Source organism: Leptopilina heterotoma, unplaced genomic scaffold, assembly GCF_015476425.1.
Source record: "Leptopilina heterotoma isolate Lh14 unplaced genomic scaffold, ASM1547642v1 Lhet_462, whole genome shotgun sequence".
Classification (NCBI taxonomy): domain Eukaryota; kingdom Metazoa; phylum Arthropoda; class Insecta; order Hymenoptera; family Figitidae; genus Leptopilina; species Leptopilina heterotoma.
The window spans coordinates 737,746-752,613 of NW_025111094.1; positions in this window are offsets into that span (position 1 = coordinate 737,746).

The following is a 14,868-nucleotide window of genomic DNA, read 5'->3' on the forward strand; positions in this document are numbered from 1 at the left end:
AATTTTCAGAGTTTGGTGGAATCGGAGAAACATCTGTTGATGATACAAAAATTGGTTTACATACAGATGGGACATCTGGATAAACAAGGTTTTTTTTATTTTTACGATTAAAACCCAATACATTGCATAAGCAAAAGTAGCATTCATCGTGACTATAAGGCTCATGCCAAATCATTGGCACACTAAATGGCAAATATTTAATTTTTTCTTTATCCCATAATCTTAGAAATTGAGTGCAGGATTGACATACCTTATGAGGTACCCATTTTTTGTCCTGATTTTCTATTTTCATTTTAAAGTAATTAAAATATGCGGTTTTGACAAATTCAGTTATATTTAGACTCTGTTTCTGACATACATACTTACCACAAATATAACAAAATTTGTCGGGGTCGTTAATGCAAGATCTTTTCGACATTTCTTTAAGTAGTAACTTATCATAAAACAATCACATTAAAAAATATATCAATTAATGACATGAAAAATGAATAGTTCAAAAATAAAGAAATATTGAAAATATATCACATATAGCATATATTTAAATCAATAAAGAAAAAATTAGGAAGAAAAGATTAACTTTTCAGATTCCTACAAAGCGAGTCTTAAAACGCTGATTGAAAAAAGCTTCGAAAAATATATTAAAATGTATTAAACGCTTAGAGGTTCAATGGTAAATAAATACGCTAGCGCCGAACCCTGGTCCGTGTGTCAGTGCGGTGGAGGGGATGCGAGTGCAAATCACTGATTGGCCCACATCCTTGCGCGTCACAAAGGTGTCACTACATACATGTTTAGAATTCTAGGAATACTTTGTCCATAAGAAAACAAAACACGAACACAAATTTGGCGTGGTACATATTTACATATCGTTATTTATTTACATTATTACTATTACCTTTTAATATTATTGTATTTTTTATTGGTATAGTTCAAAAATTAAACTTTAATTGAAAGTGGTTTAAAATTCTTACCACCATAGGTTAAAAATAAAAACGTTTTAAAAATACTTAATATCAAAATTTTTTTCGACTTTCAACCACAATTTTCAAAATTTTTTAATTAAATTGGCTGGAACTTGTTACACAGGATATTTTAGGGTTGCCGATCACAACACTGAGAGCGTAAAGAGACATTATTTGCATAAAAGTTATTATATTTACCATGCTCAAGGTTGAAGCTCAACGCCACTAAAATATGCGACAAGTTTCAAATGATCCATATTGTTCAGGGAGAAAAATGAAGTATAAATAAAACATAAAAATAAATAATAAATATTAATCTCGACATATTTTTGAAAATTAATACCGGGTTCGTAATCAGCGACCTCAAAAACCCCCAAGTAACCATTTTCAAGCGATTCCGATGAATTTTAAATTTTAACATCCGCCATCTTGGATCCGCCATTTTGAATTTTTGAAAACTAATACCGGATTCGTAATCAGCGACCCCAAAAACCCCCAAGTAACAATTTTCAAGCGAATCCAAGCAACTTAAAAAAATCTATTAAATCAATCCAAAAACACAAATTTTTGGTGTCTTCAACCCCATCTTTTGAAAAAAATTTTTATTTTTTTTTATTTTATGGATATTGGTCTTTTAGTGCACATTATAAGCTTTAATTTAAGACCTTGTGGAAGTCTCTAGCACGTCAGGTTAAAGAGAAAAGAAATGTTGAAAATCCTCAAAAAAGCGTTTTTAAGGTCTTTACCCCCACTTTTCTCAAAATCCTGACGTGATGGGCCATTTTGGAAGTCGGGATCGTGTTCAGCGTCCAAAAATACATAGGAAATCACTTCGATATCTCATAAAAAAAAAGTAAGCCTTTTTTTGTTGACGCACAGGTCAACAAAAAAAGACTAAAAAAGACAAAAAAAGATTAATTTAAGACCTTGTGAAAGTCTCTAGCACGTCAGGTTAAAGAGAAAAGAAATGTTGAAAATCCTCAAAAAAGCGTTTTTGGGGTCTTTATCCCCACTTTTCTCAAAATCCTGACGTGATGGGCAAATTTGGAAGTCGGGATTGTGTTCAAATTTTCTCTTTAACCTGACGTGCTAGAGACTTCCACAAGGTCTTAAATTAAAGCTTATAATGTGCACTAAAAGACCAATATCCATAAAATAAAAAAAAATAAAAATTTTTTTTAAAAAAATGGGATTGAAGACATCAAAAATTTGTGTTTTTGGATTGCTTTAATAGACTTTTTGCAATTGCTTGGATTCGCATGAAAATGGTTACTTGGGGTTTTTGGGGTCACTGATTACGAATCCGATATTAGTTTGCAAAAATTAAAAATGGCGGATTCGTAATCAGCGACCCCAAAAACCCTGAAATAACAATTTTCAAGCGAATCCAAGCAATTCTTAATTTTTACATCTGCCATCTTGGTTTCGCCGTTTTAAATTTTTGCAAACAAATATTGGATTCGTAATCAGCGACCCCAAAAACCCCAAGTACCCATTTTCAAGCGAATCCAAGCGATTGCAAGAAGTCTATTAAAGCAATCCAAAAACACAAATTTTTGGTGTCTTCAACCCCATCTTTTGAAAAAAATTTTAATTTTTTTTTATTTTATGGATATTGGTCTTGTAGTGCACATTACAAGCTTTAATTTAAGACCTTGTGGAAGTCTCTAGCACGTCAGGTTAAAGAGAAAAGAAATGTTGAAAATCCTCAAAAAAGCGTTTTTGGGGTCTTTACCCCCACTTTTCTCAAAATCCTGACGTGATGGGCAAATTTGGAAGTCGGGATCGTGTTCAGCGTCCAAAAATACATAGGAAACCATTCCGCTATCTCATAAAAAAAAAGTAAGTCTTTTTTGTTGACCTGTGAATTAAATAAGGAGCTTATACTGACCGCCGGTAAAAATCAGTACTGGACAGCGTTACCAGCCAGGGTTTTCCCAGTACTGACTTAGTACTGGAGTCAGTACTGCAATACTGGCAGTCAGTACAAGATCAGTACTATGCCAGTATTACATTTCTACTTGGGCAGGGTCACTTTTTGACATTTTTTAGAAAAAGTTAAATTTCATTCCTTTCTATTTCGTAAATATGACCTCCAATCAGGTTTGCTAAAATTGTCCTAAAATCTAGAATTGCAAATTTAAACGTATACCGAATTTTAGCTCAATAGGTGACGATATGTAGAATTTCAGTATGGGACTGACTTTTATTCCCTGTCGTCTGCTATCTGAAATCGCCACTTTTGTGCATTAGGAATAAAAAATATCGTAAGTAACATGGGAATAAAGGCAGCCACTTTGTTTACGATGATTTTTGTGACACGAGTGGAGGTCGATGGCGCCCCGAGACCTCCACTCGTGTCACAAAAATCACCGTAAACAAATGGCTGCCTTTATACCCTTGTTGCTTAATATACTATTTTAAGTTCATATTAAATTCCCGGTTTTCCAGGTAAAAGAGTAACATAACCGCGTGTTTTCAAATTAATAAACTTTTAACGAAATTCCATTTAAATCATTTTAAATTCATTTTAGTGAAAAAAGCGCGTCTGTTTATAACAGTTGCTACGGTACTTTTTTTGATGCTAACGACCGTTCTCAAACGCAACTGCGCTTGCGCTACAAAAATGATCTTATTGGTAGAATAAAGCGCGTCAATTTAAAGCGCTCTATTAAGATTACGAGAATACAGAAAGAAAACGAAAGTAAAAATATTTTTTTTCTTTTATATTTTGTCACTCGGGGGTTTTTAAGGTCGCTGATTACGAAAACGATATTTGTTTTCAAAAATTCAAAGTGGCTAAATATAATATTGTGGAAGAGAATTTTAAAAAAATTTCATCCACGGTCAATTGTCGTGCGTCGACGCAAGCGCTAATAAAGAAGTCAACTGTCAGTGAGCGCTCCTAGGCCATTTGAAGCTACCTGATTGGTATTAGAACTCACGTGTAACAAAATTAAGGTCAATTGCACAAATTTAAAGAAAATTTCCGATATATTGGATACGCCATTTTGAATTTTTGAAAACTAACATCTAATTCGTAATCAGCGACACCAAAAGCCCCCGATGAGTGACAAAATTAAAGTCAATTATTGTATAAATTTAAAAAAAATGTCCGCCATATTGGATCAGCTATTTTGAATTTTTGATAACATCGAATTCGTAACCGGCTACCCCGAAAACCCCCGAGTGCCAAAATAAGGTCAATTGCATACATTAAAAAAAAATTTTTAATACTCGAGCTCGATGATTTGTACGATTTTCAGAGCGCGCAAAGTACTTCGTGTAGGGTAATGTTACCTTAAGTGGACCGCATAAGCTTTTTTTCGTAAAAATTCTTTATGAATGCAAATTAATCGGAGGTTTCTATTCCAAGCTTTAGTTTAGATTCCTAGATAAGTGTTTATACCATAATAGCTTTGATTTTTCTAATTTTGAGAAAAAATTGACTTTAAAAAAAGCTAATTTTTAAGGAATGAAGAAAATGTAACCTTAAGTGGACCACTCCTGAAGAATTGCGTCTGAAAATTATTAAAATCTCAAAGAATTGCAAAAGTTATTTTAAATTCTTTAATGTATTTAATATTTCTAATACATTAAAACAAAAATTATGCTTATGCAGCTTCAGACCATGTATCTGTGTCGCAATGTTTTCAAGTGAAACCATTTTTAATAATTTTGGCACATATCACATCAATATCACAAAAAAATTAATAAAGAACATAAAAGATAGTTTCAAAGCAATTTACTGTCAATTTATATCCATAAAATTGGAAAATTTACATTAAAAATGGAAAAAACAGGCAGTCCACTCATGATTACTAACAATGGTCCACTCATGGTGACATGTAACTTTTTATGGCAGCCGCACCAGAATTATTTTTCGAGTCAAAATTATCACTTAATTAAACTAAGACAATCAATTTCAATGTCCAAAGTAGTAGGAAAAAAATAAGTTACTTTTTAAAACATAAATTTTACACTACTCTTACACTTCCAATTCACTTTACTTATTGTAAGAGTGACTTTTTTTTGGTTTGTGTTCTTAAAAACGCGTTTCATCAAACGATAACGTATATGTTTGTCGCGGAACTTAATTTCTTACGGTTTTCGGGTGCGCTGATGCTATTTGGACTATTTATTTCACGTTTTTGCTGCCAGATAACTTAAAAGTTCAGGCGGTTCACTCAAGGTGACATTACCCTAAGTTTACCCTAAAAACACCCCTTAAATAATTATTTTTGTATATGTATTTTAAAGTTGTCGCACTCCTGGACAAAAACATACCCCCTTCCTTAAGGGTTGAAGCATATTAGTCGGCTACAGTCTCATTTAAAAGGGTATGCTAAAAGTTCATAAAACCATGTATTATCTGATACAATGAACATTATTTTAAAAAAGTTTTAATGAAAAGTCTAAATATAATTATGAAAATCACTCAACATCTTCATACGATCGAATAAGTGAATGGTTTTACTTCTGGTCATATGCTACCTAAGAGCACTATTTTTATGTCAATTTTTTAGAAAGCCTTGTGGCGCGCGAAGAAAGGTCGTCGCGCTTCGCGCTCCGACAATAATTACATAAGAAAATGAACTCAAAATGATTCCTTTGCATCGTAAACTTCTTATATACTTTTTCCATGAAGGCATAATTGTAACCTAGAAAATTAAGCGAAAATTTGTTGTGCGCCTTCACCAAGGGGAGGTGTTCTAATCGCAAAAATGTAAAAAAAATCAATAAACACGAAACTAATTTTTTTAAAAATAAAAAAATACTTAAAATTTTATTTTCACAAGCAACCAGACAAAAAAAATTGGAATCATTTTTGTTGTGACTCAAAATAAGTCTATGTTAAGGAAAAATCTGATAAACAATCAGAACAATAGTTAGTCCAATATCATAATAATTTCGTATTTTAAAAGAAGAGGTCAAATTATATTTAATATTCCTTTTGATATAAGGGAAAGCAATTTAATTTTCTAAATTTTTAACTACTTAAAGTTATATTTGAATAAAAATTATAATTGTTTGTCAATAACAAATGATTTAAGTAACATAACCTAAAACTTAACAAATGTTTCTTATTGACAAAAAATTGTAATTTTTATTCAAATGCAACTTTCAATCGTTTTAAATGTTCAAAATGAAATTCATCGCCTTTCCGTGCATTCCAGAACTAGAAAAAATTCAGATTTACAGTTAGCGGCTTGAAAAAACACCTAAGTAATAAGAATCAACCCAGCAAACACTATTACAGATCTGTTACAGAACTGTGACAAGTGATTGAATAACATGTTCTGTAACTAGTGACTCACAAGGGACTTACTGGGTACGCAAAATGTCGTAGTCAGGGGGATGTCACAGTTAAGTAACAGATTTGTAACATGGTGACAAAGATACTTGTCACAGTTCTAGAACAGTTACAAATATCAGTTACTCATATCTGTCATTAAAAAAACTTTTAAATTAAAATAAAAAAAATATTCCACGCTGTTTTCGCATGTCATACATACTTGGAATGTTTATACCTGTCGAAGAAAATTTTTTTTGATATTTATTTAAATATTTACAATCACGAGGTCTCGAACGCAAGACGCAGCTATAGGAGTGGATTAGAAATCAAACGCTATACCAACTGCGCCACGGAGGCTCATGAAAGGAAGTTTAGCATTTACATATATGGGTGATTAAATTTAAAATGTCATTCTTGATCCTACTAACTTTGATTTTTCGATGTTGGATTTTGAACTTAACGATACTCTATTTTGGTTGACTAGAATATATGATGGACAAAAATAATAGCGGTCGAGCAGGTGAAAGCAAATTTTAATTTTCACCAGGTCAAAAACGATAGGCAGAAATGATAAAAAATTTTCTGTTTTCCTTTATTCTTTTCTCAAATAAATTCTTACAACTTTAAAAAGTTAAAATATTTCAAATTACAATAATGAATGTTTCAACATGACTTAAAAAATATTTGTAATGAGTTCTGCCATAAAATAATATACTTTTGAAGACCAAAAAGACATATGAACATTGAGGGACACCACTGACATTTTTGAAAGATTTCACTGATAATTTTTTTTGAATAGTGAGAATAAAATCAGCTTATAAATTACAAACCAGTATCAAATCTTCATTAACTGCATATAAGGAGTAAATTTAACACAAATTTATTAAAAATAAAATAATAAGCTGCAAGAAACAGAATTTTGAGGGGACACCACTGACAAGGGACACCACTGACATTTTGCTTCATTTCTCATTTTCGAAAAAGAAAGACTTTATTTTTTAGTTAAAGTCGTTGCGGTTTTTAAAGTACGTGTAATAACTGAATATGAGATACAATAATATTTAAAAAATATTAATATTATGAACAATTTTTTGATGGGGTCACCACTGACATGGTGTGCACGACAAAGTGTTACTTGCTTTCTGCCATCAACCGTACAAGTTATAAATGTGATAGAATGTTGTAATGTTTTTTTCTTTAAGAAGCTATACATATCACCAATACTATTAACGCTTAATAAGGCAATTATCTGCACTGGGTTATTTAAATATCAGGCATGATATTCAAAATTTGCGATAATTACTTAAAAATATGAAACTTACGGACAGGCGATTTTGATTTTTTTCTAGCACTGGATCAAAATTATTCTGCCAGCACAATTACTATATAAAAATATAGACTCTTAGCTGTACAAAATAATTTTTCTGGTACTAAAAATTTGAGAATCAACAATTTTTATTATTAGGTAAAGTTCTGATTTCTTAAGTGCGGACAAGGGACACCACTGACATTTTGCTTCTAATTCTTCTGCTAAATTTTTTAAGAGAATTTCTAGCGACTAAGAATTATTAATTTAAGTAGAAGGAGTGATTAAGAAAATTAATTGACTTCAAAAACTTTTATATATGAACTAGTATTCCAGATTTTTGGGCAGGACATGATAATCACCCATATAACGAAGGAACTATCAAAATGTGCTTTGTAACTTGAAAAAGGATACTGTATTTGCAAAAATAGTATAATTATGTTATGTACAATCGATTACATTACACCATTAAAACATTTATGAGACTTTTATACATAATAATATTGTTTAAATAGTCACCAGAAGAATAATAAAACTGAAGAAAATTTAAAGATAGAGTAAAAAATGCTACTAATAGTAGTATAAAAGAAATAAGAAAGCAATTTGTTGTCAATAATTACTAAATATGGGCAATTACACGTGAGATTTTAGTCGACCTCTTGAAATCGGCCAAAAATATTTTTTTTCTATTCTGTATCCAAAAAAAGCAGATACGTATTTTTTTATTTTTGTCTAATTGTCCAAATTTTCGAGTTATGAATTTTCGTAATTTTAGACTTTTAATTGTAGACCTATATTCAATAGCTTATAAGTCCGAAAATATTGAGTTTAGGGAAAAGTTGTCAATGAATGAAAGTTTTAGTTTTCTTTCAACTTTTAAGAAATATAAACAAAAAAATTTTTGTTTAAATTTTTGTATTAAAAAATTTTTTTTTTATAAACAAATTAATTTTTTTAACTTTGGGCCGGATTTTTTTTTATTATTTTAAAATTTATTTATATCTTATAATATAAAGAAGATTTTTCAAAAAGTCCCGAAATGGGCCTGATGTGTTAAGGGGGAGTGACACCTTTGACCCGAAAAAAAATCGGTTTTTTTTTTGCTTAAACGATACTTTATACTGTGTAGAATAGAAATCATATCATTAGAGATGATTTCGAAGTTATTTTATGTGAGAAAAATAAAAATCTGCAAAAGGTGTCCAAGAGCGCTTCAAGTGCTTTCAAAATTTTAAACGCATTTTTCTCGAAATGACGTTTTTCAAAACGGTGGGCAGTCTAGCTAGAACAGTTTTGATCGCATTGACTTTGGACAAAGTTTTTTTTATCGTCATTTACTAATGCTTTCGAGTACGTAGCGGATTTTCTTTTGGTTTCTTTGTTTTTTTTTGGCAACAGATTTTTTGACAAATTTTCGCCCTAAAAATCGACTTTTTACTTCAAACAACTGCCAAATACACCAAAATTAATATTTTTAAAATATCCTACGTACTCGAAAGCTAAATCTATCTCATATTCAGAAAAACTTTGAATTTTTGATTTAGATTAAACGGTCTAACCGGAATCTTGCCCACCGATTTGCTCTGCAGAGAAAGGAGACCAACTTCGGCGCCCTCTACAGGCAACAAATTTAAACTTTTTTAACGTATAAATATATTTTTGTAAACTTAAAAAGTTAACAAATAAATCTCTCAAAACGAAATTTCGTTTACTTTATTCCCGTGTCTTAAAAAAATTCATGAAAAACAGGTTCAAAAGAAGCCTCAAAGTTGTAACTCCCCCTTAAATGAGTTTTAAAACATTTTCAAAAATGACTTGCAAGCATCACAGTGAGATTTTTTTACAATTAACTTTTTAAAACTGTCTACAGCGTAGACCCTTTAATTTAAAACAAAGAACATACAAATAAAAAAATCCCACTGTGATGCATGCGAGTGATTTTTGAAAATGTTTTAAAACTCATTTAACACATCAGGCCCATTTCGGGACTATTTGGAAAATCTTCTCTATACTATAAGGTATAAAGAAATTTTTAAAAAATAAAAAATCCGGCCCAAAATTAAAAAAAATTATTTTGTTTATTAAAAAAATTTTTTGTTTACATTTCTTAAAAGTCGAAAGAAAACTAAAACTTTCATTCTCTGACAACTTTTTCCTAAACTCAATATTTTCGGACTTATAAGGTACTGAATATAGGTCTACAATTAAAAGTCAAAAATTTCGAAAATTCATAACTCGAAAATTTGGACAATTAAACAAAAATAAAAAAATACATATCTGCTTTTTTTGGATACAGAATAGAAAAAAAATATTTTTGCCTGATTTTAAGTGGTCAACTATTTTATAAAATATTCAATATTCAATTAATTGGCTTTCCTAAAGCCTAAAGCCAATTAATTGAATATTGAATATTACATATTAAGGATCAATCAAAACATCAAAATATGTCATTTTATAAAATCTCACGTGGAAATGACCTTATATAACGTGTTTGCTGGGAAGAGTATGCAAAGATTTTAGTCGTAAGCCATATTCAATTTGCCATTTAAAATTTTGTCAAAACCGACATCATATTCGTTTTAGGGACCCTGAAAACCTCAGAATATCAATTTTCAAGCGAATCTGAGAAATTAAAAATTTTTTTGGGCGCCATATTGTATTCGCCATTTTTAATTTTTAAAAACCGACTTCAAATTCGTAATCAGCGACCCCAAAAACCCTCGAGCAACAATTTTTTAAGAAATCCGAATTTTAAAAAAAAATCCGCGATTTTAGGTCAGCCATTTTGGATTAAACATTTTTAATTTCTTTCGTGCTTTCAATGTTTATGTAATTAGAGTCACTGAATTCAAATCAATAGTAAAAATATGCGAAAAGTCTGTTTTAGATATAAAAAGTAAGTAAATTCCCATGCAAATAAATTTCTCAGACTTCACAACCTTACCAGGCGTGTAAACAAAATACCAGCACCAAACTTTAGGTCCGACTACGTTTTTTTCTTAGATACATTATTAGGAAAAGAATTTTTTTTGTGAGCCGGTGTTATGTGTTTCATGTTTCTTTGGCGTCGTCCATAATCCACGTAGCCAGTTTAGAAAGCAGAGGGTCAAGATGTGACAAAAATAGAGCTACGTGGTTTATGGACGACACATTTGTTATTTTAATTAGAAAAAAATATAATTCATATTTGATACGCGATTTAAAATTTTTTAAAACTGACACTGATTTCGTAATAAACGAACCTAAAAATGCAATATAGCAAATTTCAAGCAAATTAAATCTAATTTTAAGAAAGTCGTCTATCAAATTGAATCCACCTATTTTTATTTTACATAAAGATAAGTGTTGTAAATAAATAAGTGCATTTTACTTTTTAAACGATTCGCGGTCTCTTCAAAAAACACTAACACCGCCCTCTATATTTGTGACTACGACGCGGATGCTCGTGTACTTCCGACTATCACTTCCTTTTAGACATCTGTACAAGATACATGTTCTAGAATCTTTTATGTTACAATATATTCTTGTGTATTAAACTTCATTAAGTGTTTTATTCAAAACCCACAGTGTATCTGCTCACAATAAGCAATAAAGAAAATATTGTTCCTAAAAGATTCTCCCTACAGCAGAGTACAAAAATGACGACTTCGAAAAGAATCAATAACAATTTGTTGAAAATTAATAAAGCAAAAATTTGCCAGACGCGACTACAATTACTAAAAAAATAAGTCAAAAAACTAAGTTCAAATAGATTGAAAAGAATGTACTATTACCGACTTCATAAATTCAAATAGTAAATGCAGTCAGGCCTGTCAAATTCTGCTGCTACCATTTTTCATTTTCATTTCATTTTCAATGTTGTATACAATAACGCCATTTTTTCTGCTGAGCGTAACAGATAGCTTGACCCCCGCCCAAAAAACGTTACGTATTATTTGACTCTTAAGGTAAATTTAATTACTTCAAAATGAATACCAAAACGATTAAAATTAAGATAGTAAAAAATTAGGTCTGCAGCTCAAAAAAAATTTGGACTAAGAAAATAAAAACAATCCTACAAATTTAACCTTCAAAGTAATAGGCAAAAACAAATCATTTCCAGTGAGATGGGATAAAAAGTCAAAAATTAACAAATAACTTACAAAAAAAATTTGACTTTCTATTAAAAAATATTGTAGAGAAAAGTTGTTTGTATTTTCATAAGCTATAATAATATGCATATGAAAATTCTAAAATTTGAAAAAATGGAATTTTCAAAATTTTGAAAGTACTGTAGAGTTTTTGTAGTTTTTGACGAAAATTGCTGGCTAATGAACTCGATCTGTATTTTAACACTAACTTTGTACCTGCAAAGTTGCAAGTTGATACAATAAGTTTTTAAAAAGTTATCGTGGCGACACCATTGTGTCTACAGACAGACACGAAGACAGACATACATACAAACACTTTTTCTAGTCCATATTTTTCGGACTCAGGGTACCCCAAAACGTCAAGATTTTATAAAATTAGCGAAAGTCAATTTTCGACCAAAACTAATACTTTCTCATGTGATGGGAATGTAAAAAATATTTAAATTGTGATTGAAAACTGTATTATATTTGATAAAAATAAAAGGATCCTCACCCCCTCATCATTCACAAAAATTTCTTTTGAACAAAAAAAATTGTCAATGCAATAAACGAAGCAATAGAAAAAATTGTTGGAGCATTTAAACAATGCAGACTATATAGAAAATATCTTCTCAATCCAATCTCGAATCAAACCGAAAAAGAGAAACTTATCTAATATACCTAGCTCGAAATATAACTTTTTGATATTTGAAGTTTAAATCGTTTTTCAATAAAAAAAAATCCGCAATCGAAACCGAAATAGATTTTAGATATTCCTTTGTCAAAGTGATTTTAAGCAGAAGCGCTGTTTTTTATCTTATTTTGGAGGACGTCCAAATTCAACGCGATTTTGCATTTTTATCAAGCTTTTAGCTCTTTTCGGGTTTGCATGGTCCATCGACGTGGAACAAGAGGAATATAAAGGATAGTAAAGGACGACACCATTCATATATAGTATATGAACAGTAGAAATATGAATTGAGATATGCGATAAAAACGCATATGTATGGCGGAAAAGAAATTCACACAAGTGAAGAATGAAATTGACAAAGGAAAATGAGATATAATGATAGACGTGTAGTTGTTATATGTTGGTGAGTCGCAAAAACTACAAAAGTTGTTGCACATGCAGCAGCGACTTAGATAACATCTACGCTTATAAGGCATAGCTTATCTCCGCCTTGCTGTAGATCTTTCCGTGAACAGAAGCCGCATTATACCCACCGGCTGGGCAGAATCTCCTTCATAATCCATTACAGCTTCTAAAACACCGGACACCCACAATTTCCCTATGCACTCTAGCCTCTTTCTTGCTCCATGTGTACTATCGCTCTACTACAGCTTCTCAAAGTTATCAAATCTCCAGAACTGCCAAGAACCATGAATTCATTCACGAAGATCAACAGCGACCCGCAGACACAAAGATTCGTCAACTGATAAACTTATTATAAATTTTCTTTCTTTCCTCGCTCTCCCATGAGAATAAGTGACATGAAAATGCTCTGCTAAAAACAGAAAATCTTCTAATTTTATGTCAAATAAGCTGTCGTATCTGTGTATATTTTTATACAATTATATAATTACACCGGATTAAAAATTTCTGTAGTGGATCACATATGTCCAAAAAACACATACCCATGTATGTTACACATATACACAAAACACATACATGTCATGTTACGCATGCGCAGCAGTATTCTATCAATGTCACGCATGTGCAGTAGTGTTATATCAATGTAACGCATGCGCACTAGTGTTATAATAATGTTACGCATGCGCAGTAGTGTTCTATCAATATCAGGCATGCGCAGTAGTATTCTATCAATGTCAGGCATGTGCAGTAGTGTTCTATCAATGTCAGGCATACGCAGCAGTGTTACAGTCAAAGTCCGATAAGTTTCAGCATTCGGGACTGTAGGAGAGGAAAATTCTGGGAATTCGAGACTTATTAAATGCCCTCTCCAATATACGTACACTACCGACGGAAATTGTGCGAACGCTAACATCTCGAGCTCTTAAAAAACACACCCGCACAGAAAGAGTGATAACTCGGTTAAAAATCAGTCATAGAAGCAGGCGCAATGCGCCTACATCATAGGGTTTCGTGGCCTAAAATGACAAAAAATACATAAATAATAATTTATTTAGAAATTTTTTTGTACTTAAGATTGAAATTTTTTTTTATTATCATAGTAACGGTTGTAATGGCAACCATTACTGTATTAACGGTTGCAACGGCAACGTTTGTTATGTCAACCATTAACATAGCACCGGTTACCATGGCAACGGTTGTTAAGTTGTCTTAAGACTTAAGACTTATAAGACTTAAGACTTAAGACATAGGACATAAGACATAAGACTTAAGACTTATTACTTAAGACCTTCTTATACCGCAGTTAAGTCTTTAGTGTTAGGACTTAAGACCTTCTTATACTAAAGGGCAGCTCCATACGAAAAGCAAATGGTGGATCACCGATTTTTCTTAAAGTTTGTAATTTTGTAGTACTTGGGGTACTAAATAACTGTGCCAAACAGTTTTGCAAAAAAAAAATTTTTTTGCAAGATATTTAGATTTGAAAAATCGGAAACTGAAAAAAATGACTTTTTTTGAGAATTTTTATTTCGAAAACTATTGATTCTACAAGAAAAAGTCATTTGTTAAAAATTGTAGAGAAAATGTCAATTTTTTATAATATTAAAAAAAAGTTTAAAAAAATTAATTTTTCAATAATTTGTTTAAACAATAATTTTTTATTGTTAAAAAAAAGAGCAAAGGACATCATGGAATTTTCTAGAAAAATTATTTTCTCAAAATTTGAACCTTCCTTAATAAGTGGTTAAATTTTTAAAGAAGTGCTTTTTGATGTTTTTGAGAAAAAAATTTTTGAAGTTTGCGCTACGAGTTTTTGTGCGTTGCGCTAACTAAGCAGCGCCTATATCAGTGTATTTTAAAAGATGATAAGACCTTTACTGCTCGCCCCTAATACATTTATTAATTATATACGTATATATTATTATTATAAACAGTTTAATAATATATTTTTAACTTTTTTATAAACATTATTTTCCTTTTTTAATCCATTAATGCCCATGGGCACAGGAACGCAGATATAAAAAGTAACTATTCAGATCCTGGTATTGGGTCTAATGATAATTTTTGACGTTAAAAATTTAAAAAAAAAAATTTTTTGTAAC